The sequence below is a fragment of the Manis javanica genome, chromosome 4 (genome assembly GCF_040802235.1).
Source record: "Manis javanica isolate MJ-LG chromosome 4, MJ_LKY, whole genome shotgun sequence".
Taxonomy (NCBI): domain Eukaryota; kingdom Metazoa; phylum Chordata; class Mammalia; order Pholidota; family Manidae; genus Manis; species Manis javanica.
In genome coordinates, this window is record NC_133159.1 from 50,179,604 (window position 1) to 50,206,469 (window position 26,866).

At 37.6% G+C, this 26,866-nt stretch overlaps 1 protein-coding gene across 3 annotated transcripts in view; it reads right to left on the reverse strand.

Annotated features, from left to right (window-relative positions):
* The window catches only part of TM2D1 (TM2 domain containing 1), an 88,497-nt gene that overhangs the window by 23,472 nt on the left and 38,159 nt on the right, over window positions 1-26,866 (reverse strand). The window contains exons 7-8 of one of the 3 annotated variants that reach the window (XR_012130188.1): window positions 25,388-25,422; window positions 23,700-24,909 (exon numbers count right to left, since the gene is read on the reverse strand). The exons of 1 other annotated variant lie outside the window; for it this stretch is intronic. The gene's annotated coding sequence lies outside the window, so the exon portion shown is untranslated. Of the gene's footprint in view, window positions 1-23,699; window positions 25,423-26,866 lie in introns of those variants that run through there. One more of the 3 variants, XM_073234036.1, reaches the window with a different exon arrangement.

Consider the following 26,866-nt stretch of genomic DNA (forward strand, 5'->3'; position numbering starts at 1 on the left):
GAATCTAAGTGAGCTGGAAAGATTTCAGCTCTGTCTTTAAGTGACATTAGCATTTTCTTGCTACTACTTATCAATCCAGACCTGTCCACATTGTCAGGGTGTACTTAAGAGCCAATGGATATGCCTCCTTCCAAAGACTATTTATATGCACCAAAGCCCTTTCTACTAATGAGTTTTCAGAGGGGACAATGCCCTCTTGTTAGACTGTCAATTGTTTTTATTTCTCTGATCTTTCCTCTCAGTTGCCATTGAGCAGCAGTTGCTGCAGCCACCTGAGCACTGAACAGGCAGTTAATTGGAACAGATTTAATAAATGTACTGGAGACGGAAGCTGTATGTTTATGGACTACAGCACTTTCACAGTCATGCATAATGGACCAGGCACTTTTCCACCCACCTGCTTATGCTACCACAGTGAACACAAAATTTACATACCTGGAAGAAAACAATATTTTCTGAAACATTAATAATAAATGCAGGGAAATTTTCTGTTATGAGTAAACATCTCCACAGCTGAATTTTGCACCATTTCTTTTAGGTTAAAAATATCTAGTGTTGCCCCTCACCATCTTCCTTCTGCACTACACTGGTGGTAATTGGAATGGCTCTTCTTCAATCAAAAAATTAGGGGCTTGTGAAATAGCAGTGTGTAATCCTCCCATTTGAGGATACAGGCAATGTTTAAAGTTCTTAGAATAGAATAACTTCACAGCAGAAACCTTAGCAACCAGTTGCATTAACAGAAGTATAATGCTCAGAATGAGGGGAGCAATAGTGCTAGACAAACCGTGTAAGAAATACTTTTTCTACAGTATTTAATGCCACATTATAACAGGGATAGCAATAGATATGTGAAGCTGGTAAATGCTCTTGAAATGAAGGCAAATGGCAGTTGCTGGCATTAGTGGGGTCCTTACTAAGAGCTGGGCACTGTGCTTGGACCAAACATTAAATTTGCACAACAACCCTATTAGGGTACTACTAACATTATCACCCTTTTACAAATAAACAAACACAGGGTTGTGCAGACTCTGAACGCAGGAACTGGAATGACACTGGTTCTGTCTGACTCCAGCGGACCCTCAGTTTGGCTAGTTGGTATATTTTCAGTTCATCTTGCTAGAGATGATTGGTAATTATGACAGTGAAATCATTACCACTGTGTGTGTGTGTGTGTGTGTGTGTGTGTGTGTGTGTGTGTGTGTGTGTGTGTGTATGCGTGTGTGAATTAGTCTTGTTTCACCAATCAGAACACATACTGAGAAGGCAGTGACCATATTAATTATGCACATACTTGCTTTTCAGGCCTACCTTGGAGCTGGACACACAGTATGTTTTTCTTAGATTTCTGCTGAATAACACAGTAAATTACAAAATGCTTCAAAAACCAATTCGCCCATCAGATTACTGATAGTGTGGGGAGAAAAGGATACTTTGGGGATATGAATTATTAGTCATGTTAGACACTTTGACAAAAACTATCAAAATAGGAAAATATGTTAACCTTGACTAGAGATACATCTAGGAGTCTCTTCAATCTATTCCACAGAACTGTGAGTACACACACACACACACACAAAGATTTTATATATGTGTACATGTGTTCATATACATATATATACAAAAATGCATGTGTATATATACAAAGACATAAATACATTTATATACAATGCTGTATATACACAAAGAGATATCCATACAAAGACATATGCCTTTATATATGTATGTATGCATACTCATTACAGTTCTGTTTGCATTAGCAAAATAAAGTGGAAACAACCTAAATGCCCAATAGGGGAATGATTTTTTAAAATAATGGTTCAACCATGCATGCAATACTATGTAGCCATTAAATAATGGAGTAGATGTATTAGGCTAACTGTATTAAATGGCCAATTCTTTCTTGTTTAGGTCTACAAAAATAGCAGTTTCATATGGTTCAACTTAATAAATGTACATACATACATGAAAAACTTCAAAGCATATTGGTGACTGAAAAAAGCAAGCTGTAGAACAGTACATGTTTATTGTATGATATATTGATGTTCAAAACATAAGAAACCAAAATATAGAATAAACAAGAAAGAGACTCACCAAGAGTTATTTCTGGACCTTTTATAATGATAAATTTTTTTTGTACTTTCTTGTAAAAATATGTTTACTACAACTAACTCCAAAGTATTTCTATATTTTTGTAAACATTTTTTATGATCTACAAATTCAAAACACCCAGGAACTCACCATGTTTCTCCACTAGTGATGAGAAGAGTAATGAAGAACTGGTCTTAATTATTCAAGCTAAAAAACCCAGATTATTATAAGAACAAGGTAAAAAGCAGAACTTTGTCTTGGATTATTTCAAGACAATTGTCTGAAAATATCCTGCTTACTTTTTCCTGTTTGAACCTGGCTTTTCAGCTTAATGTGAAGTGATCTGTTTTTCTGTGATTCAGAATCTCACAGAACTTGGCAGGCAAAGAAATACAAAGAAAGGAAGAAAAGGAAAGGGGGGAAAAAGGGTAGTGAAAGAAGATGGGCAGAACTTGAGAAGGCTTATAATGTAATGTAACACACCCGGTACCCTCTGGGAATAAAGGAACAAAGCTGATGGGAGACAACAGATGTTCTCCTTCCCAAACCATGAAAGCATAACACTCTACACCCCAAACTCCTCCTCACTCCAAGGAGTGGCTAATACCTCTTACTGGAATATCTGTTCAACAAAGGAATTCTTTTTCTGATGATGGGTGTTAAATGAACGCACTATTACCAGGTCCTGAAAAGTATGAGTTATCCAAATTGTCAGTTTCTCTTTATTCTTATTTCTCTAAATCAACTTTATTGGAGTTTACTTATAGTAAAATGCACCCATTTTAATTGTACATATGCTTGAGTTTTGTCAAAGTAATACATTCATGTAACCACCATGATGGTTCCACCATCCAAAAACATTTATTTGTGCCAGTCAACCCCCCACTCCCAGCACTAGCCCCAGACAACCACTGATATGCTTTCTACCACTATAGGTTATGTTTGTCTTTTCTAGCATTTCATTTAAATAGAATCATACAGTATGTACCCTTGTCTTCCTTTACGCAGCATAATAGTTCTGAGATTCACTCATGTTGCTGTGTACATCACAGTTCCTTTTTATTGCAAATGGTATTCCATTGTATGGCTATGCTATAACCACAGTTTATCCATTTACCTATTAAAGGACATTTTGGTTGCTATTATGAATAAAGCTGCTGTGAACATTAGTTTGTCTCACTTTTGAAGTGAAATTCAAATCTGTCTGGTTGGGACATGGAAATGGGAGATAAAACTAATGTATTTTAGGCACATACTAAATACTCATCAATATACATTTGTCTCTTAAATCTTTATAAGAACAATAAGCCATGAGGGACATATTATTCTTATTTTTACCCATGAGAAAACAGAGCCATCAAGAAGTTAAAGAACTTGCCCAAAGCGACAGGCTAATGAGTAGCAACTCCAGGAATTTGAACACTGGACTGTCTGACTCCTGTCTGACATTCTGCAACCCTGCTTGTAATTGTTCCATTTCTGGTAGAAAGCTTGGTAAAGAAGGAGATTTGAAGACAGAGGATAAGAGTATTGTGTTGATATAGAGGGGGTACTGTGTTGAAAAACGAAGGTGGCAGTGACTGGGTAAAGAGAAAAAAGAGGAAAGAGATAAGAAAGAATAAAAGAGGAGAGAGAAATGCATTCTCTCCATCTCTAAAGAAGGCACCATAAAGATTCTAAAAACCCAGCATGGAGAATGGGAATGGCCTGAGGCCTGAAATATTTCTGATCATAATTGAAGGCAAAACTTCATCCAACCTTGGCAGCTCCTTCCCCCTAGAATGCTAGAAAGGAGAGTGGGAACACCTTTCCTGCTGGGCAACATTGCCATTTTGCATGGCGTGAATGCCCTTGCTTGGGACTAGAGAAACTAAAAATAAATAAGATGATTCACTGAAACAGTTTGAAAACTATAGAAAGTTCAACAATTTAGCTCAAAATTAATTGAATGCCTACAATGAGAAAAAGAAGGCTAAAGTAAAAGAAGAAAATCTGTTGCTTTCAGTATGTGTCAAGCACTGGGCAGAGTTTTGCCTGTATTAACTGAGCAGCTCTTCATAACCCTATGAAGTACGTACTGTTTTTATTCCCATTTCACATATGAGGAAATTGTGCCCCAAAGTAGTTAAATATCCTACGCAGAGTCATGGCAGAGTCACTAACCACTATTCTATTCCGTTTCCAGGGACTATATGCCTGGACTCTGTTGGACAAGAAAAGGGTATAAAACATGATCCTAGCCTTCAGAGAGCTCATGGCTGTAAACACTGGACAATACTCTCACTTTGGGCAAGTGACCTAACATTTATAATTAAAATGGGAATAACCCTTTTCTTGTCCTTTTTACAAGGTTCATTTACTTATTCCACAAATGCTTATTCAACATTGATTATATGACAGGCACAGTGCTGAAAGTCCCCCATGGAGTTTATATTCTAGAAGGAATAAAAAGCAAAATCATGTAGAAAATGAATATGTAAGTAAGGAGAGAGAAAGAGGGAGATGGAGGGAGGGAGAGTTGAAGGGAATGAGGGAGGAAGAAAGGGAAGAAAGGTAATTAATTAGTCAGGATTCTCCAGAGAATGGAACCAATAGAACATACAAGGATTTAATTATAAGGAAGAAGTGATTTATTATAAGGAATTTGTCTGTGTAATTATGGAGGCTAAGTGCCATGATCTGCTGTCTGCAAGCTGGAAACTCAGGAAAGCCAGGTACAGTTCTGAAAACCAGAGGGCCAATGGTGTAACTCTCAGTGGAGGGTAGGAGAAGACTGATGTCTCAACTCAAGAGTCAGGCAGACAGCAAATTCCCCTTCCTCTGTCCAATCAGGCCTTCAACAGATTGGATGAGGCCCACCTACACTGGGGAGGCCAATCGTTTTACAAATCCACTGATTAAAATGTTTATCTCACCTGGAAATACCATCACAGACACACCAAGAAATAATGCTTAATATCGGTACCCTGTATCCCAGTCAAGTTGACACATAAAATTAACCATTGACGAAAGGAAGGACAGAAAACAGGATGGAAGATAAATTGAAAGGAGGAAGGAAGAAGGAAGGTATTTTGAACAGTAAGTGCTATGAAAAAAACAATATTAAGAAATGGGATAGAGGGTGATTTTTAATTGGGAGGTGGTTGTTAACTTTGCAAAAGGTGGTCAAAGATGTCTTTGTAAAGTGATGACATTGAACTGAGACCTGAGTAACGAAAAGTAGTCAGCTGCATATGCAGTTCCAGGGACAGTGAGTTCCAGGTGAAAGGAACAAGTGCCAAAACCCAGGCAGACAAGGTCATGCACAGTTGAGGAAGAGAAGGAAGCCTGTGTGGCCAAAACATGATGACCAATAGAGAGAATAGCAGGAGATAAAATCCAAGGTAAGTAGAGGCTAGATCATGGAGGGATTGGAATTTGTGTCTTATTGTAATTACAGTGAGACGTCATGGGAAGATTTTGAGTGAGAAAGTGACATGATGTTATTTTCATCTTTCAGAGAGCACCCTGGCTGCACAGCAGAGAATGGATTTGGAAAGGACTAGAGGAAAAGCAGGAAGTACAGTAAGAACCTCCTTGTAGTAAACTGGGTGAGAGATGACAGTGGCTTAGCCAATGGGGATGACTGTGAAACAGAAACTAGCTATTGAATTCGGAATTTATTTTGGGGTTATAGCCTATAGGACTTGCTAGTGAATTGAAGAATAAAAAGTAACATTCAGAATTTTGGTTGAGACAGTTGTTTAAATGGTAGAATCCTTAGCTGAGAATAGGAAGAGCATGTGTGTAGTTAATTTTAGAATGGAAGAGTATTTGCAAACCACAAAGTGTTCTCCAAAAGCAACCTGACACTGAAGGGAGAAGCTGCCACCAGCCTTCGAACTGTAAGGACTAAATTCTACAAACAAGTTGAATGAGTTTGGAAGTAGATTTTTCCCTCATTGAGCCTCCAGATGAGAATGCAGACCTGAACGACATCTTAATTGCAGTCTTATGAGATCCTGAACAAGGGAACCAGGTAACCTATGCATGTATTACATATGCAGAGGAATCATGAGACAGCAAATGGGTGTTGTTTCAAGCTGCTAAGTTATGAAATTTGTTACACAGCAGTAGAAAACTAATACAGGTGAAGAACTGGATGATACTTTGACCTAAATTACTGAGTAGCAGAAAACCCTGAAGTGCTTTTGATACAAACCTAAAAGATGAGGACCAATTTGGTCCTACCTGGGCCCAGCCACACCTGGTTCCCTATTCCTGGGCCCAGCCACACCTGGTTGGTCCTACCTGGGCCCAGCCACACCTGGTTCCCTATTCCTGGGCTGTGGGGAGTTTAACCTTTAAGAAAAGGAAATTTGATGACACTGTGACAATCTTTGTGGTTCTTTCTTTCTTGCCTACCACAACAGTCCCAAATGCCAAAGTATTCTGTTCTTTGCTGAGTCACCACATTTGGTTTTGCTAAACTTGCAGAAATTTATTCAACTCAGGAAAAGCTGTATCTATGAGACTGTTACCTCTTCTGCTAAATGGACAAGAAGGTGTTCCCCACACCGAGATCACAACTCCCAACTGCTCCTTGAAATCTTTCCAGATCCCACGATCTCAGGATTGGAAGAGATCACGATGGTCATGCAGTTGATTTTGTAACAGACAGCTGAATCCTCCACAGCCTGTCTGCCATGGCCTCCTGCTTAATTACCTCCAAGGAGAAAATATGGAGACAGACAGACTGATGGCAAATTCTGACTGTTTCTTACTACCTGTGGATCCTAAGCAAGTCCTTTAACCTCCCTGAGCTTCAGTTTCTTCCTCTGTAAATTAGGGATGGTGATGCCTTTACAGAGAAGTTTTGATGGACCTACTACATGTGCAGCTCTGACCCTTGATTCTCCCTCCGTTTCCCTCTAGTGATCAAAAACTCTAGTCCATTTCAAACAATATTGCTTCTCTCTCACTTACCAACTTTACATCTCCCTGTATGGCCCCAGAAGATGACTGGTTAGCCAGAGACAGGTAAGATTCCTCAAGGGAGGAACAACCTAAGACAGGCACAGTCGCAGGGGGGCCATCAGGTGAGAAATTGGGGATCAACAGTGGTGAGGCTTAGAACCTCACCCCCCCTGTTTTGAGAGAAATCTTCTGCATCCGTGGATGTTTTAATGCCCATGTCTAGCTTGGATTAACACATAGTCTACAGGCACACACCTGATCATCTACATTACCCCTCTTACAGCACTAAACTATGTTTTCTACCTTTATCTTGCATCTACCTACCACTTCAGCATTTTATTAAAAAAAATAATAATAATAATAATAAAGGGAGAAATGTGGGATCCACACATAAATCAAGTATAAAAATCAAACAAATATTCATATTTGACCTGATTGTTTATAGTTCATAATGCGTGATCAAAACTGAAAGTTTCTGTGATGACTGCCCTTGTACTGTTCACCATGTAAGAACTTATTCACTATGTAAGAATTTGTTCACCATGTAAGAACTTGTTCGTTATGCTTCAGAAGATTGGAGACCTGACAAGAATTAGGCTTGGGGTGGATTAATGATTGTGCATTGAGCATTGACTCCACTATACAGAATTTTATTGTTGTTAACAACCATTTGATCAATAAATATGAGAGATGCCCTCTCAAAAAAAAAACAAAAAAAACTCTAGTCCAGTTCATTTTCTCCCTTCTGATTCCTATTATCTTTTACTCTCTTTAACAACCAATCTGGACACCTAATGATATGCTGTGTTTCACTGTTCCTCAGTTACTTTGTATGCATGAGTCATGACCTCCCAAGGAGGCCGAGGACAGGCAGCCATATTTTATACTTCTGGGGGTCCTCCAAAGGATTTAGGCTAATCCAGGGCATACAGCAAGCATACAGTAAACTAGTAAAACCTGCCAAATTAAATTAACAATCCATCATCATCAGAGTAACCTAAAACTGGCTATGCTCAATGAAACTGTCATCTAATTGTTATTTATCGTAAGTGTCCCCTTTCTACAGTATCCATTTTCAAGTTAAAAAAAAAATACTGACTGCAAAGGCCTTTGCTTTTAAAAAGAAATCCTTTTCATGCACCTCATATTTGCATTTGCAAATAACTTCCTAACCAAGAAAAAAATAGAACATAAAAAACAAAGCATCCTAAATTGTACAATCAGGTCTTGTTCCCTGTTCTAAAGCCCAGACATACTGGGTCCAAAATTTGTCCCTTCCCTTTTTCATATGCCTACCCATTTTTGCATCCAAGAGTTAATATTTTTAAAGGTTAATTTTTAAAAGAAATGAATCCCAAATCTACATATGAACTGTAAGATTCTTATTTCAAGTGGATACAGGTTAGAATATATTTGACCATAAAAGCAGAAAGGCTGGAGTAAAGTGCCATGAAGAATCTATTGGACAAAATGGGATCAGATAGATGTGGTGCACTTCTCTTAAGTGCATATCACTTAACTGTATAATCAACTTGTGCTCCCAAGAATAATGTAGTCCCTGTCTGGCCCCCATTAGATTGAATGTGTTGCTACTCCAGTTAATTGCATATTGGCAGATTGCATAATTCAACTCTATGCACCCTGAACTGAGTTACGAATGCCATTCATACAATGTTATCAAACTAGGGAAGTGAAGAGCTGGAATACTTATGAGATTCTGCCCATTTGTCACATTTGGTTTGGACAGACACCTGTAAAGAAGGCAGCCCACTGGTCATAGGCCTGTGTGATTCAGATTCATTTACACCTCTTTCCCCTCAACATGTAGTCCCCATCCAAAAATTAATTTTAAATGGATCCAAAAGAAAACAGATGTCAGCATGTGAATAGCCTTAGTCCTACCATTAACTAGTTGAATCTTCACCTCACTAGGCCTGTTTTCTCTTCTTTAAACTGGAAAGAGTAGTACTAGCCTTGTCTACCTCACTAAACTGTTATGAGGCTTAAATGCAACACTGCTTGGTAACCTACAAAGTAATTAGAAACCTATTATTAGATACAGCAAAGTGTGGATGATGGACTAGGTTCAAGGAATACAAATTATCTGTCAAGCTGATAGAAACACTTCTGTAAGGTTTTGGGGCAACAGAAAGTGCTACAATAGAAATGAAAACAAAGGAGGTGCTACTACTGTGGCATATCCACATTATTCAGTAATAAGTTTAGAGACTAGTTGTAAAGAAAAGGTACCCACTACGCAATGTTCAAAGCTATCCAAATGTCACAAGGAGGGGTGTGACATGCAAATGCCTGCACCTTGGAATCCAGAGGAAATGCTTACAGGCCAACTTGCACCACTGGAGCACAGCCTAAAGATTTCAAGATCTCTGTGCTCTTTGCAGATTTCCTTCTACAGATGTTTTATCTTCAACTTATATCTATTAAAACTATGGGTGATATTTCTTAGACACCTGCCCTGTTTGTAAAATGTTCCTCCCAAGTCACCTGCAGGACACTTAAAGTCACCAGTTACCAAACTATAGGGTAGTTGGCTGTCCATTTATTGGTTGGGGAGTGGTTAAGCAGAGTGGATTCCTAACTCAGTCTCTTACTAGTTACATAATCCTGGGCAAGTTACTTAATCTCATTTCCTTTTCCACAAAATGGGACCAGTAATAGTATCCATCTTTTCAGGTTTTCTGAGGGTTAAATGAGACCATATTTCAACAAAAACTTGGAGGTTATAGGCAATTTAATCTGCATGCTGTTTGTCTGAGTGTCTAATAAAGTATCTTTGCTTTGGAAGAAAGACATCATGCCATAAAATGTGAGCATAAATCACTCTAAAAAACTGCCAGGGAAAGAAATGACTCAGTATTTCTACTCTTACCAATATTATCGGGTGCAGCCATGTTTTATGTCTGAAAGAACAGTGACAGTGTGCCTTTAAAGAGCTGTACAGAGTTTAAATGTTGGTTGAACTTAAGTATTGGTTCAGTCGAATTGAGGGCAGAAATTAACTAACCAGTTGTCTCAATTGGAAGAGTCTATTGTGTCTCAAGTGATGTATCAAAATGGAACAAATTTTTTAGCCTAACATCCTCCCAAAATCTGGCTTTTTAATTCATCACTATACTCCTAGCACATGGTACAATAATATGTTCAATAAGTAGTGACTGAGTAAGTTAATTAATTCACTAGTTAATGACTTCCAACCTTTGTTTCTACAATTATCTTTCAGCATGAGCCCTTCACTATACCCAGGCCAATCAACTCGTGGTTTCCCTAAATACTAAAATTACTCATTCCTACCTCCAAACTCTTGCTTACAAGTCTTTCCCACATGCTATGTTTACTTCATCTTTTATGCAAATTTGTCCCACTTTTTAAGATGTGATGTTTTGAACTGTCAACTTGGCTTAGCTGGAACTACATTTCTTCGGATGTCTTTCCTGTATGATTGCACATTAGGGTTGACCAAAAGACAAATGTGCAAGTATTCTGGAAGGTTATAGTCTTAATTAGATGTGATGAAAGACAACAGCAGAGGCACTAGTAGGTTCAAACTTGTCCTAGCTCTCTCCTACTCCATGACCAGTCTTTGTGCCCACCTGCTGGCCCTGATGACCACCCATTTCTCCAGTCCACCATGAGATACAAGTGAACAACCTTCCATGGACTTCTCCAGCAGTTCCCCTGGTTGTCCCATCTCAACAGCTAGATGCACCTGGCTTCCCAGGTTTCCCTTAGAAGTCCCTACTCATCTACCAGTGTCAGTGTTTTAAGAAGGTTAGAATCTGATTCTCCAGCTCTTTTTTTGGGTTTCTCTCCCCCAGAGTCTCCCACAATTATGTAATATCTATTTGCTATAATCAAACCTTTATTCCATAACTCTCACAGTGGTTCTGCTTCTCTGATGAAACATTGACTGAAACACAAGACTCAGTTCACATAAAAGCTGTTCCTTGATGACTTCTTGACCATTCCAGAACAATTTCTTACATCTCCTTGTTACAAGGTGTTTGGCTATCCTTTGGCATTAGTCACGTACTACATTTACATGCACATTTGCCTTCATGGTGCTCAGTAAGAGTTCAGTGAGTAAATGCAAGTTTACATGGCATATGTGTCACCATTCTCCCCTCTTACACTTATGACAAACATTATTCATTTTTCTCACCAAGCTTCCTTATCATGCATGAGCTCAGCCTCACAATCCTTATTGACACAGTGCTATAGACAGACAATTGGAGCTGGAATTGGAGAAGAAACCTATCTGCCATACTCAACAACTTTGAGTGTAATCTCTTATATATCTTAGGCAAATTAAATAAGCATAAAAGGTCACAGTGCAGGCACATACTGAAGCTCAGTAGATGTTAATTCCCTCCCCCACTTCTGGCCCTACTACACCTATCTTTCACACAGTAGATACCAAAACATTTGTTGAATGAGAGAATATCACTGTAACCTTCACAAAATGAGCTGTGTGATCTCTGAAGAACCAAAGTGATTCACAAAGCTCTCACCTTTAAAATAATGAATAAACAAAAGGGCAGAGAGAGTGAACTTCTGCATATTAAGAAGGCCATTCCAGCCACTTATGGACCTCTCAGAGCTAAAGACAAAATACGAACAAGCACAGGCTCAATCAAAAAAAAATGTGACATGTTGCCAACTACTTAAAAAGAAGGAAAACCTTTTCTGCTTCTATCTTTGGTGTTGTCAGCCCACTTCGTAGCAGTCGTACAGGGGGAATACTGTAGAGAAGAAGTTTGGAGGAAAAGTTTGGGTTCAAAGGAATTAGGCAGAATTATGAGACAGGAACTATGGGGCCTATAGAAGGGCGTATTTGTCCATTTTTGAAAAGGAAACAGGAATAAAGTCATGTTTAACTTGACACTTAGAAATAGTATTTTTAGTTTGTTCTCTTTTCTAGAATTTTGCCTGGCCAACCAAGGCCCATATTTCTAAGAATTCTGGCAGGTACTTCCTAAGCCTGTGCTCAATCTCCCATTTTCTCTTCCTATGAATGGATGTGATTATGCCCCTGATCATCCTGGCAATCAATAATTGAAAGTGTGGATGTGAAAACAAAAACAAATCGGTGTGTTTATTCTAAACCATGTGAAGTAAATGAAATAAGCTTACTCTGTTGTAGAGATGATGCCCAAGGTAAACCTTTCTCCCTACTCCTTGCAGTGCACATATACAACCTTGGTGCTAAATAGAAAATATAAGGCCGTATTTTCCTTCCACATTCTTTTTCTCACTTGAAAATTATGTCTGGGGGGGGGCAATTGCAAGAATATCTCAATTTAATTAACATGTATTCACACACCCAAGACAAGGGTATGTATAACCTAATAAGTACATGCATTTTCTGCTTCTTCATCAATCAAATTGGCACTAAGCTTTGGGTAATGGATAAATGTGAGATATTTTTATTTCCTCTCCATAGTTCGTAAAATACCATCATAAGATAGAACTATGCCAGCAAAGTTTCTCAACTACACTAAAAGCCATGTGAGGAGTACCTATTATTTTTATTATTTTTATTTGTGTTTTTGATCCCAGGGACTAAAACAGGGGCAGGCATAGAGTAGGTGATGAATACATGTTTGTTGAATGAATGAGTTATACCATGTTGGTATGGCAGGCAGAATAAATGTTCCCCAAAGATGTCTACATCCTAATTCCCAGAACCTTTGAACATATTATCTTACCTGGCAAAAGGACTTCGCAGATATGATTAAGTTAAGATTCTTGAGTTGGAGAAATTATCATGGATTCTCTGAGTCAGCCCAAGGTAATCACATGGGTCCTTATAAGTGAAATAGGGAGGAGGGAGAGTCAGAAGAAGAGGAGATGGGACAAGAGTAGGGAGTGGTGTGATACAGGGCCATTTACCAAGGAATCTGAGCTAACTGTCAAAGCTGGAAAAGACAAGAAAATAGAATTCTCCCCTAGAGCCGCCACAAGGGCAGTCCTGCAGTCCCCTTCATTTTAGCCCAGGAAAACCCAATTTGGACTTCAGATCTATAGGATTATAACACAATTATTGTTTTAAGCCAGAAGTTTGTGGTGATCTCTTACAGTAGCAACAGGATACTAATACATAGCATTAATATTAGTAATCCACATTATGTCTTCTTTGCTGAGATATAACTGACACATAACATTGTATTACTTAATGGGCAATAATCATGACAGCCAGCATTTATTGAGCACTTAGGGAGAAGCACAGCAAAAGATGCTTTACAGATATATTTTATTCATTCTCAGAAGTATACCATAAGGCAGGTATTATTATTATTCCCAGTTTACATCTAAGGAAACCAAGGTAAAAAAGTTAAATTACTTCACCAAGATCACACCGTTAGCAAGCAGCAGAACAAAGGTATGAACTCAGGCACTCTGACTCCATGTTATACTATCCCCCATGTGAGTGCTGAGAAGTATGGAAAATAATAGGGAACTGTAAGACACAGTCCTGGCCTTCAGTGAACTATAAATAGAATGGTAAAGACCACTTCAACACAAACACTCTGTTAGAGAGAATACCACAGATATGAAATGATCTATGACCTACATGTAATGAAGAAATGAGGACAAGGTGGGACTATTCAGGATTGGACCCTGAAGGATACGTGGGTTATGAATAGGAAGTGCATAGTGGAGCTCCCTTCCAGGCCAGGGAAATGGGATGAGAGAAGGAATGTGGTGCAAATGAGTATGGAAATGGGAAAAGAAAAGAAAAAGCCCACAAGGGGAAAAATCTGAAAAAGAAGTACAAGAAGATGAAATACTAATTATTTTTATGGGAACGGTAACATTTATTGAGCAGATATTTCACCACAAAGGGAACATTCACATTTGGTATTTTATTTAATCTTCACAAAACCCTTACTAAATGAGCATTCTTAGCCTCATTTTTACAAAAGAGGAAGTTAAACTTCCAGAGAGATTAAGTAATTGCTGAAAGGCGCATACCCAGTAAATTCAACTCCAAAATTCATGCTCTGTCCTTTTTTTTTTTTTTGCCACCATCATAATCTCAGCCCTTCTTGGAGAAAGAGCAAATTCCCATTAAAGTAAGAGGGACAGACAGAGCTGTAAAACACTTGGAAAGAAATGCTTTGCAAGGTGATGAGTTAGAAGCAAGCAAGCCAAGGCTAGCTTTACCCACCTGGTTGCTCAATGAACTTTTATTGACACAACCCTGCGCTAAGCACTGGTAAGAGAATCACAGCAAAACGACACACACCTTCCCTCCCTGCCCTTGTGCCGCCAACTGTTTAGTGACAGACTGATGAGTAAAAAGATTTCCTGGCCAGCTTCAGGTCAGTGTTTATGTTAAGGCAGGAAAGATGGAGAAAGGTTTGGGAGGGGTAGAGCTTTAGTTATATCATAACCTTTTACTTCATAAGAGAAAAAAGAAAAATCTGAAACAATATGGCAAATTACTGTTAGAAATGGCATAAAACTGTGATTTATTCGCAGAGGAATTAATGTTTAAACAAAAGGGTATTGACAAGAAGCCTACATGAGAGAACATGTACCAGGGAGTCACTCTGGCTGGGAGGGGGAGGGAGATTAAGATAACAAAGAGAGGGCTGTGCATCACTTCCAAAAAAAAATGCAGAAAAAGTTTTAAACCAGCCAATAAAATTAAGACAAATGTAAAAAACGTCTAATACAGATATAACTTGCTGGGATGGGGAGGGAGATTATGATAACAAAGAGAGGACTATGCATCACTTCCAAAAAAAATGCAGAAAAACTTTTAAACCAGCCAATAAAATTAAGACAAATGTAAAAATTGTCTAATACAGATATAACTTGCTTAGGCAACATCTGGGAGAAGATGAGGAACCAAGGGAGGGCCTCGCGTGCTAAGGAATAAATTGCTGTTGTAACGGCCCTGAGTGTGCCTGCTCACCAGACACTCGATCTTACAAGACCATCATTAAAGGCTCATTCTGCTGTTCTCTTTGACTGTTTGGACCATTTCTCACAATTCCCAACAAAAATTTAATCTCAGTGCTGAGTACACAGGTGTCTTTATATTACCTTTTCTTTTTAGTTTGTTGGTAATATATCACAGTAAGGCCAAAATCAATGAACTTAAGTATCATTACTGTTTTTAAAAAGAGACCATCACAATAGTATATCATCAGTGCCATGAGAGAGGGAAGCACAGGACATTACAGAAGGACAGGATAGGGACACGTAACCCAACTTAAAGAGAAGCTGGAAAAGACAAGAAAATGGGTTCTCCCCTAGAACCTCCAGGAGGACACATCCCTTCAGAGACTTTCATTTTGGCCTAGTGAGACCTGATAAGACTCTGACCTCCAGCATGTCTTCAAGAACCTGTAAGAGAAGTGGATGACCAGAGTGTTTCAGAACAAGGAGCAGCAGGAAGCAGAAAGTCTGAGGAAGGGTGATCAGGGCACATTCCTGCAATCTCAAGGGGTTAGTTCCCAAGTGCTGACTGTGAAGGGGGAGGAGAGGATCAATGGTGGCTGGGACTCAATCAGAATAAACCTTTTAAGCCAGGAAAAGGGATTTTGATATTATCTTAAATGAAACAGAGACCTTCTGGAGAATTCTAAGCAGGATAGAGATGATCAGATTTGTCTTTCAAAAAGATCACTGTGGTGGGAGCAGGAAAGGTGAACTGAGAGCAAGGTGGGACTCAGCCAGTTTACCACAGGATCCCAAATGAGAAATAGGCAGGGAGCTGAAATAACAGAGTTGCAGTGAGGATGAAGTAATGACTTTAGAGTATTTACAGGGTGGAATTTAAAAGCTTAGTGGTCCATTAGATGTAGGGAAAAGATAGCATTGAAGACAACTTCTGAGTTTCTTTCTTGGTGAACACGCTACTATCTCCTGCCATAAGGAACACAGGAGAAATAAGTTTAAAAATGAAGATGAGTTTTCAACAAATGCTGGAAAAACTAGACATCCCTGTGCAAAAAAAATGGACCTTGACATAGACCTTATACACTTCACAAAAAAGTAACTCAAAATGGATCACAAAGCTAAGTGTAAAATGTAGAACTATAAAACTCCTGGAAAATAACATAAGAGAAAACCTAGATGACCTTGGTTTGGGATGACTTTTTAGATATAACAACAAAGGAACGATCCAGAGAAGAAATAATTGATGAACTGGACTCCATTAAAATTAAAAATTTCTTCTCTGCAAAAGACAACATCAAGAGAACGAGAAGAAAAACAACAGACTGGGAGAAAATATTTGCATAAGACACATCTGATAAAGGACTGGTATTCAAAGTTTACAAAGAACTCTTAAAACTCAACAATAAGAAAATAAGCAACACAATTAAAAAATGGGCCAATGACCATAACAGACACCTCATCACAGAAGAAATACAGATAGCAAATAAGCATTCAAAAATCTGCTCCACATCATATGTCATCACAGAAGTGCAAATGAAAAGAAGACGGTACCACTACACGCCTATCAGACTGGCCAACATCAAAATGCTGACAACCACCAAATGCTGGTGAGAATGCAGAGCAACAGTAACTCTCTTTCATTGCTGGCAGAAATGTAAAATGATACAGTCACTTTAGAAGAAAGTTTAAAGGTTCCTTACCAAACTATAGATGTTCTGACTTCACAGTTCAGCAGTCATGCTCCTTGGTATTTACCCGAAGGAGTTCTTTTGTCCACACAAAAACCTTCACAGATGTTTACAGCAGATTTATGCATAACTGCCAAAACTTAGAAGCAACAAAGATGTTCTTCAGTAAGTAAATGGATAAATAAACTGTGGTACATCCAGACAATGGGATATCATTAGTTCTAAAAAATATGTAAGCTATCAAGCCATGAAGAGACCTGGAGGAATTTTAAATGTATTTTACTAAGTAAAAGAAGCCAATCTGCTAAGTCTACATACTGTATGATTCCAATTACATGACATTCTGGAAAAGGAAAAACTATGAAGATAGCAAAAAGATCAGTGGTTACCAGGACTTGAGAGGTAGAGGAGGGAGGAACAAATAGGTGGAACACAGAGGATTTTTAGGGCAGTGTAACACCTCTGCATGATACTATAATGGTGGATACATGTCATTATACATTTCTCTAAACCCGTAGAATGTACAACACCAAGAGTGAACCCTAATGTAAACTGTGGGCTTTGGGTGATAATGATGTTTCAATGGAGGTTCATCAATTCTAACAGAAGTGCCACTCTGTTGGGGAATATTAATAATGGGGGAGGCCATGCATGTGTGGGGCCAGGAGGTATATGGGAAATCTGTACCTTCTGCTCAATTCACTGTGAACCTAAAATTGCTCTAATATATAAGGCCTATTATTTTTTTTAAAATGAACATGAGAACAATTTTGAAAATGTTGTGTAAAGATCCTGAGGAAATATAAGTAGAAATGTTTTAATAGGTAGTTTGGTTTTATTACTTCATCCCCAATTTATAGATGAGAAAACTGAGGCTTAGAGGGGCAAAGTATCTTGTCCAGGCCACACAGCACATTAAGTAGAGAGGGTAGAATTTGAATTCAGGAAGATTACTCACAAGCCCATATGAGATTTGGAGGCCTATCTTAAGTTTCCTATCACTGCTGTGCCATTTTAAAAGTGGAAAAGATAAAGGGACCTAAATGGAAGTAAGCTTTCAATACTTGACTCAAAGTGGCAAAATGTTGATACCAATAGATTGTGATAAGTCACTGTAATGTCAAGAGCAACCACTGAAGAAAATTATGCAGAGTAATATGCTCAAAAGCATTGGAAATAAAGGAAAATTGATTTTTTAAAAAATGTTCAGGTAATACCCATGAGGCAAAAAGAGAGAATAAATAACAGAGGGAGAACACAGACAAGTAATAAAATGGCAGACTTTAGCCCTAACAGAGTAAGAATGAAAATGTAAACTCACTTTGAGCATAATAATGTATTAATTTCCTTTTGCTGCTATAACAAATACCATAAACTTAGTGACTTAAAATAACCCACATTTATAATTTCATAGTTATTGAGGTTATTGGTCTGAAGTGGGTCTTATTAGACTAAAAGCAAAGTAGCAGAGTGGCATTTTTCTCTGGAGGCTCTAGGGAAGAATCCCTTTCTTTTTCTAGCTTCTGGAGGCCACCCACATTCCTTGGCTCATGGCCCCTTCCTCCATCTTCAAAGCCAGTGGGGCAGAATCATCAAAAATTTCTCCAATATGACCTCTGCTTCAGTCATCTAATCTTTGGCTCTCCTTTTTCCCTTAGACTCCAGTGATTGAGCCCACCCAGACAAGCCAGGATAAGATTCCCACTTAAAGATCCATGATTCAATCATATATGCAAAGTCCTTGTTCTCATGAAAGGTAATATATTCCCAGGTTCTGGAAATGAGGACGAGGGTATCTTTGCGGTGCTATATCTGCCTACCACCAGACTATTGGCAGAAAAGGTAGACAGACCAACAATGCTTTCTCAAATGTAGCCTCACTAGGAAAGCTATAGTCTGATGTTCCATCAGATATTCCTGGGGCTTAATCCTTCCTAAGGACCTGTGTTCCCTGGGGATGTAAATAGTGGACATTTCCAGATACCACTGCTCCTTGGGGAGAGGCCACCTTCCAGGTCTGCTTTGTACTGGGTTAGGGTTTAGACGGTTTTAGAACAGGCAGCAGAAGCAGGGAGGGGCTAATATCTCTCAAGCTAAAGTGAATGGACAGAGGGGGAAAATCTGAAAGGGATACTTGTCAGATATTTTTACAGACTTACGGAAAAGCCCAGTGTGGCGAAACATCACCTATTCTAAGGTAAGAATTTAATGTTTATAAAATTCTTATGTTGTACCAAGCATTGTTCTAAGCACTGGGACTACCAAGGACTTGAATAAATCAGCAGAGGCTCATTGACTCACCCACCTCCTGTAGACAAGAATTAGGGTTGCAATCATTTTTGGAAGCAAACTCCTAAAGTAAATTATTCAAAGCAGAAGGTTATGTAATCTCAGGCAAATTCATATTCCTATTAACCCATTATAGTGGGAATTTATCTTCTGAGCACCTACCATATTCTAGGCAGTTCTCAGCACTGATGAGACAGTAATAACCAAGGAAAAGTCTCAGCCCTTACCAACCTTATATTCTAGTAGGGGAGAGAAAGGGGAAATCAATAAACGTAGGTAATTTCAGGTAGTAATAAGTGCTTTGAAGGAAAATAAAGCAGGAAAAGGATTCAGAGTGACCTAGCAGAAGACTGGGGTAGTATTTTAGAAAGGATTGTCAGGGATAATAGTTAGGAGTGAGGAAGTAAGCTTCCAAAGACCTGGGAAAGAGCACTCCAAGCAAAGAGCCAGTATGAAGATCTTGAGGCAAGAACCAATTTGGCATATTTGAAGTATGACAGGCAGCCATCAGAAAATTGGCAGAAAAGGGACATGTTTTCATTTACTTTTATAACTTTGGCAGCTATATGCAGAATATATTGTAGCAGAAGGGGGTACATAGTAGGTCAATAAGTAGTTGAGAATTGATAAACAAAAAATTCATTTCTTCTGAATACCTTTTTAAAGATTTGCTGTGCTTATTTAAAGCAATTTGTGTCATGTCTCAGACCACTTCACTGCAAGAGTTTGCCTCAATCACAAATCATATAATGACATGCTATTCTTATTACTGTTTCTAATGTTGCAATAATAAATGAATTTTTTAATTCATTCAAATATGTAGTCAAATTTTGAGGTCTGTCTGAAAATCAAAGGTGGGACGATGAGCCTTCATAATCATACCCTCTTAAATATGAAATTAGTTCACATGATTAGAAGTTCCAAACACTGCACACTTTCTAAAGTGTTCTGGTAAACGAACGTTTCCCTTTGGCATATGCAGTCCAAATAGCTCTAACCTTAATCATTTTTCAAGTTTTAATCTCCACATGCTTGGCATATTCTGATAACATTGACAGGTTAAAAGCAATATTGTGTCCTATGCATAGCGAATGCTTGCAATTAACCTTAATTTAGGCTGAAAGAAGACTGATCAGCTGCCTCACAGCAACATTTCTAAATTTATTAGATAAATATCTCCAGAGAACCTTAGATTAAAAAGCAACAAAAACACAACCTACAATACTGCAGCTTTCCCTTATGTAAGTAGAGACTGAAAGCAGTGAAGGTGCCAGTAAGACTGTAAGTACTTTCTTGAGAAAGGAGACATTTTTGGCCCTTTCTACACAGAGTAGCTATAGATAATGGTAACAATAGTGAAGATTTTAAAATGTAGGTAAACAACACCCAAAACTCACAACTTACCTTCCTTTTGAAAAGGAACTGTTTTGAGTTCATTGGTATTCCACCGAAGGTATAACCACACTATATTTGCAAGGTGAGGAACCCCTTGCAAATTTGAGATGGACCTCACCAATGCCTAATGCCACCATTCCATTCCTTTAAAATATTGTTCAATAAGGCAGTACAGCAGAGAGAAGACAAGTAATGACCCCACAGCATCTTACTACGCTAATGGATAGTGACTGCAATTGGGGAGGAGTGGGGAGGACTTGATAATATGGGTGAACGTCGAAACTACAATGTGTTTATGTGAAACCTTCATAAGATTGTATATCAATGATACTTTAATTTAAAAATATGTTCAATAAATGGTGACTATTATCTATGTCATCTTAATCTTCCAACATTACCTGTCTAGTATTATTATATGTATTTATATGAAGACAGGTGGGCTCAGAACCATATGTGCTCAGTCAAAAAACAAGGGTCAAAGACAGGATACAAACTCAGGCCTAACTCCAAAGTCTGTGCTTTTCCCAACAAATGGCTGCTTGGATGTCAAACCTTTGATATCATGGTTAAATATGCCTTTTTCTTTGAAATACATCTATCCTTTAAAGTCAGACTCACATCAGAAATCAGAGTAAATGTATCCTGAGGAGGAGGGAGGAAGTGAAATATGTAGTACAGCAGATGTATTATGGAAAAATTAGGAAGTTCAGATAGGCCAAAAGAAAAACTAAATGAAAATCACCTGCAATCCCAGCACCTACAGCTGTCTCTAGCTTCATCTGACCTCAGGCAAGACCAAGCAAAATGTGAGATGATGGTCCTACCTAACATCTCTCCCCTTGTCATACAAACATAATCAGACTTTCAGTCCAGAAAGTGCTACAAATGTCAGATGAGGGAGCAGCAGAAAAATCTTTGGGTTTTGGACAATAATCACTACTCTATCATAGTCTCATTTTGATATTCATAAAACATTTTGACATTTTCCTGATGTAAAGTCTGTAAGTTTGAATAAGTAAGTTATTTTCTACAGCAAACCATGTTAAGCAAAATGGCTGAGTATAGGCAGATTAACTCCATCTCTAATGAAAACATTAAACATTTTAAGAAGAAGAAAAATCTATTACACAATCACTAGCAGTGAATTTCACAGAATCAGATAGTTGTAACCATTAAATTGCTGGCAGGATAGCAGTTAGTAAACAGGTTTAAATTCTGGCTTCACCACTTACTGCTTAACCTTGAGGCAAGTCATCCAAACTTTGTGAGACTCAATTTACTTATCTGCAAAGTGGGGATAATACTGACTCTTTAGGACTCTACAGAAATGCTATAAGGACAAAATCACACAAACTATATAATGAGCTTAGCATAATACCTTGCATGTGGAGAGCAGTAAAAGGAACTTTTAGCAAGTTAAAATCTTGAAATTTTTAGATTTTAAGTCTTAATATTTTTTATAAGTATTTTTTCTTAAAAATACCTATTTTCTAGGGAAGTAAATAGCATTCTTTATCCATCAGATAATGACTAATTTTAAGAGACTTTTGTTATATTTACTAAGAATTAAGATATTACGCTCTATTTAAAAAAATAGAAATGAGTACCTATCACCACAATGATTAACACAACTACAAATGCATTCCAGGACTCAGTTGGGCACTCAGTGCAGTTCAGAATTATTTTATTCATTACTTATTAGTAACTTTTCTCAGTTTTCAAATTTACTTACCTTGTTTTTCCTCTCAGCAGAGGAGAGTACAGACCATTATGAATGAGCTTCCTATTCACTCCTTAAAACTCTTCTCTCGTCTTCAAGCTTTCTGGAGGCAATTAGATGATTCAGTCAACCACCTGACATCCTGTACCAAATGCATAGATTTGCTATCATGCCCCCATACTCTTCACCAGCACCCTTCCTCCAGGAGCTATCTCTTTCTCAAAGTTTTGCTCTTCTTCTCTAGTCCCTGGGATGAGAAGGCCAGCAATTAGCTTGAATAAGCATTGGCCTAACTGCAGAGCAAGAGTAGTTGCAGGTCCCTGCAGTGTCTGATCTGCTGTTAATCTGCACCAGGGTAAAGGAGAGTTGACTGAACTTTGGTTTGGGCTGTTTGACTTCATTCTTTTTCCATTACCCTGATTAGTTAACTAAGAGTGTATGTATGCATCAAAAAACTTTAATATATAATTATTTGTTGAGTAAGACTTACAATTCTAGAGAAAAAAACAGAAATGTGCATCGTCCATTTATTGGAATAACTTAAATACTAAACAATAAGAAATAACAAATTATGATACAGACATGGAACACTCTGCAGCCATTAAAAATAATTTTGTAAGAGAATATTCACTGAAATAGAAAAAAATCTTTACAAGGTGAAGAAGAAATATGGATAATATAGTATTCTTGAGAAGAAAAATGTACACATACATGCATGTAAAAATAATAGGGTATATAGAAGTATTAACATTGTTATCCGTAAGTTGTAGAGTTTTTTTTTCTTTGCACTTTTTGTTTTCCCAAAATTTCTTCATTTAGCTTGTATTAGTTTTTAAAGGGAAAAAAGCAAAATGGATGCTGAGTTAGAGAAAGGAAGAGGGAAGGTGCCAGAACTCTGGAGAATATCTATATTTAAGATGTCTGAGTGAGAAAGATGAACCAACATCTTATAATTATACTTCCGAAAAACTGATTTTCCTTTTTTCTAGTTTTTTTCTTAGATCTGTTTTTAACTTCCTGGTTCCTTATCAGTTTTATAATACTTTGCTTAGCCTTAAAAGCATATGGGTTAAAATAAGGGTTAAAGACACTGAAATTTCATGAAACAAAACATATCCCCAAAGTATTATCTCTTACAGTCCTAGAGGTTCCATGAACAAATACTGGCTGTGCACATAACAGAATCTTAGAAGTTTTAAACAGGGCCTTTAGTTTAATACAGGGTAGGTAAGAAATCTTCTGGGGTAAAGAGGTACTTCTGGAAATTGTATTAATCCTTTTGGGCTAAATAAAGTAGTACCATTTGTAAATGTTTCTACAGAAACACTTTCTGTAGAACTGAAAGAATCCATTTCATTCCATCCTAGAGGGTTTTGGAGTAACCCAAGGAATGACTGAGCTAATCCATCTCACAATTTTTGCCACTCCTTTATAAGCAGGATTATCATGTAAAGCATCTCCATACAGAGGCCTTAACATATAATTTGTGCTCACACACACACACACACACAAACACACACACACTAATAATAATAGTTGTAATAAAACAGTGCTCCATGAAAGTAAACAAAAAAATGCACTCACATTCATTAAATGCATTCACATAAAAATAAAATAAGACAGAAAAATAATTTGTTAAAGAATATATATTAGGCAACAGAATAAAGCAATCTGGAAAAACTGGTGTTTTGTCATGTAAACTTAGGATATTATAGTGAAAATAAAGTCTAAAGGTTTAAGACTGTATTGTGAAGGGACTTTACTTCTAGATTTTATCAACAACCCTTTTGGAGTGCAGCTTATTTGAATAAATATTTTGAGAAGCACCTGCTTTGAACACACTTCCCAAGTTAATACCTATAACAATTATTCAAGAATCAAGAGTACTTTCTAAGATTTGATTGCAGGTACTTCTTACATAATTGAACTTATGTGGCTGTGGAAACTTAAAGATTTTCAAATCTGGGCTTAGATGATCCTGAAGTAAATTTCAAAACACTGTCTGCAATCAAAAGGAACTAGGGAATCTAGAAAATGGGCAGCTACTAGCTAGCTTAACTGTGGACAAAACTACTATCACTGTGAAAAAAGTGAATCCCAAGGACATATAAACTCTTTAAGAGCAGGGATGTCTGTGTTTTCTTCACTGTTGCATCCTAGCATCAAGAACAGTGCCTCCCACATGGTAGACATTCAATATTTTAATTAATGAACTAATCAAAGAAGCCATTCCTGGTGAACAGTAAGAATCAATCCAAATTCACTTCACATATCAATACTTAATATTATCTCTCATGAACTAGAGAAGCTGTTACTGAATAACTAACATATTACGAAGCTAACTGTACTATACTATATATTTTTGAGTAAAATGAGCGATAAAAAAACTTATGTCCTTTACTCTTAAGGAGCCCAGACCCCAGTAATTTTGAAATTGGGATGCCTATTACTAAAGGAAGAGCATGATGGTATTATGGGACATATATTTCATGTAGTTCCATCTTCTTAAAACCCTTCTAAACATGTTAAGGAAAAACAGAGTTCATGTGCAGGTGCGACTTCCTTCAGATCTGGTGCATCACTTAAGGCACTTGTGCTGGCATCTGCGGGCAGGCCTAACAGATGGAAGACATTAATCATCTGCTCAGTGTTCCCACCTTGTCCATCCAGCTTCAAATATAACTGTATTGAGCTAAATGAGTCAGCATCTGGTCTTTCGAAAGCTAGCGCACCACTCCAAAACAAAAAGGTAAAAGTTCACACTTCAGGGACCTGAACCAATGCCAGAAGTATCCATGTTGCCTCAAGGTCTCAGACTCCCTGACGATCTTTAGCTCCCTGGGGACCAAAGCAAAGACAGATCTGAAAGCTGCAGAAAGTCAGGTAGGTTGTCACACATAAGACTGCAGCCCCAGGCAATATAAATGACATTTGTTCACATCATGGATTAACTGCTTTGAAAGATCAAAACGCAGAAGACAGCTACATTCAACATTTAAAAAGGTTTTAATAAAGCACTAAAAAATGTGAATAAGTCAAATTCTTATTTTTTAGAAGCAAAAATGACAAGTGCCAATTTGCCTTTGGAAAAGACACTAAAGAATATCAAGGTAATAAGCTATCTCATAGAGACAGCAGCCTAAGAAAGACTATTATCATACAGCTCTCAAAGAAAGTCCTACTAAATAAATCTCAGAATAATATGCTTTTAACTAAAACAACAAAAGAGAAACATCAACAACAACAAAAAAAATCATACAGAATCCATAAAGTGGTATGTAAAGAAGGAAAAAGGAAAATCTGGAAATCCACATACTGAGAGTTCTCACTAAAATCAAGGAGGCCCAAATCCTAAAACAGAAAAAAGAAACACATTAAAACACAGTATTTTAAAAGAGTCCAATGAGGTTATTTACAGTGTCCAATAGATGCACATTTTAATGCTTCATTTACTCAAGGTATTTTTTCTTATTCTTGGAGTACATCTATAGTAAATATATGCCATAGAAAGACCATATGAATGACAAGCAGAGATATGCCTTCTCAATGGGCCCCTCGAGTTTTATATTTCAATTTTGAGCCTGGAATCCCAATTAAATGTTTACATAGTAGGCTACAGAGCTGGAATTGCTTTTTAAATAGCATTTGTTTAATTTTTAAACATTATCATTTAAAAACAATCTAAGTACTTTTGAAAGAAACAACAGAACTACACAACCCTTCTCCTAAAGTAGGAATAACAATTTCTAAAATGAAGATGCCTATACAAAGTGACACAGCTAGTCGGGAATGGGATGGGGGAAAAGATATAGAACAGCTAATGGAATGCACTGAATCTAGATTCTAGACTGTTTTTTTTGCACTGATTAGCTGTGTGTCTTAGCTGCAACTTTCTTAGGTCCCAATTTATTCCCTGCTAAGGAGAGGCAGATGGATCTCTAAGCTTCATGTCAATTTTTTAAACCAAAAGACTCTTACAGGTTTTAAAAAAAGATAGTATAAACTTTTGGGGTAATCAGTTGAATAAATTCATAAGATCCTAACAGTCTGTTGCTGTTCAGCTCTCATGACAATAACTATAAAGCGTATCCCATAATTTTACTATGAGAAAAGAAAGGAAAAATCTACCTTAAGGGCAAAATTATACTTTATATCCTTATTATACCCTACAACCTAGAAAAATGAATGTGTATTCCCTTCCTGGCCGCTCTTGAGATAGAGTTGACTGAAAACCCTAGGACTGACTGGCCAAAACATCTAGCCTGTCTTTCTGCCTCCTCTCTCTAAAAGATGCTAGATTATTCAAAGCGAACTATCACCTAGAAGTAGCTGGCACCCTACATGTTATCTGGGGCTTCTCTGCTGCAGAGATGGTTATACCAGGGAATTGTTTTCCTGATAGTCTACAAAAATTCTGAGAAAAATTTAGCACTACTGGAAGATTATGTGCTAAAACAGACTAAGGTACAGTCACAGAAATAAAAACCTCATACTAGCAGAGTCCTAAAGAATCAGGAGGTTGAACTAAGAAGACAGTTTCTCTGACTTCTCCAGGTATATCACCTATTTAAAGCTGAGACCAATTAATAATTGTCATAGTCAGGGCCAAACTTTACATTAGAATAAGTATGTATAGTAGTTCAGAGTTGAGACTCTTTCAACTTTCAGGTCTGGGGAAGGAGAAGATGAGGAAGAAGTTTAAGGATAATAATGACCCTAGGAGAAAAGGACAGTAGAGAAGATAAGCTGTATTAAACACACACTTTACATAACCATCACATAATACTGTCTTTTC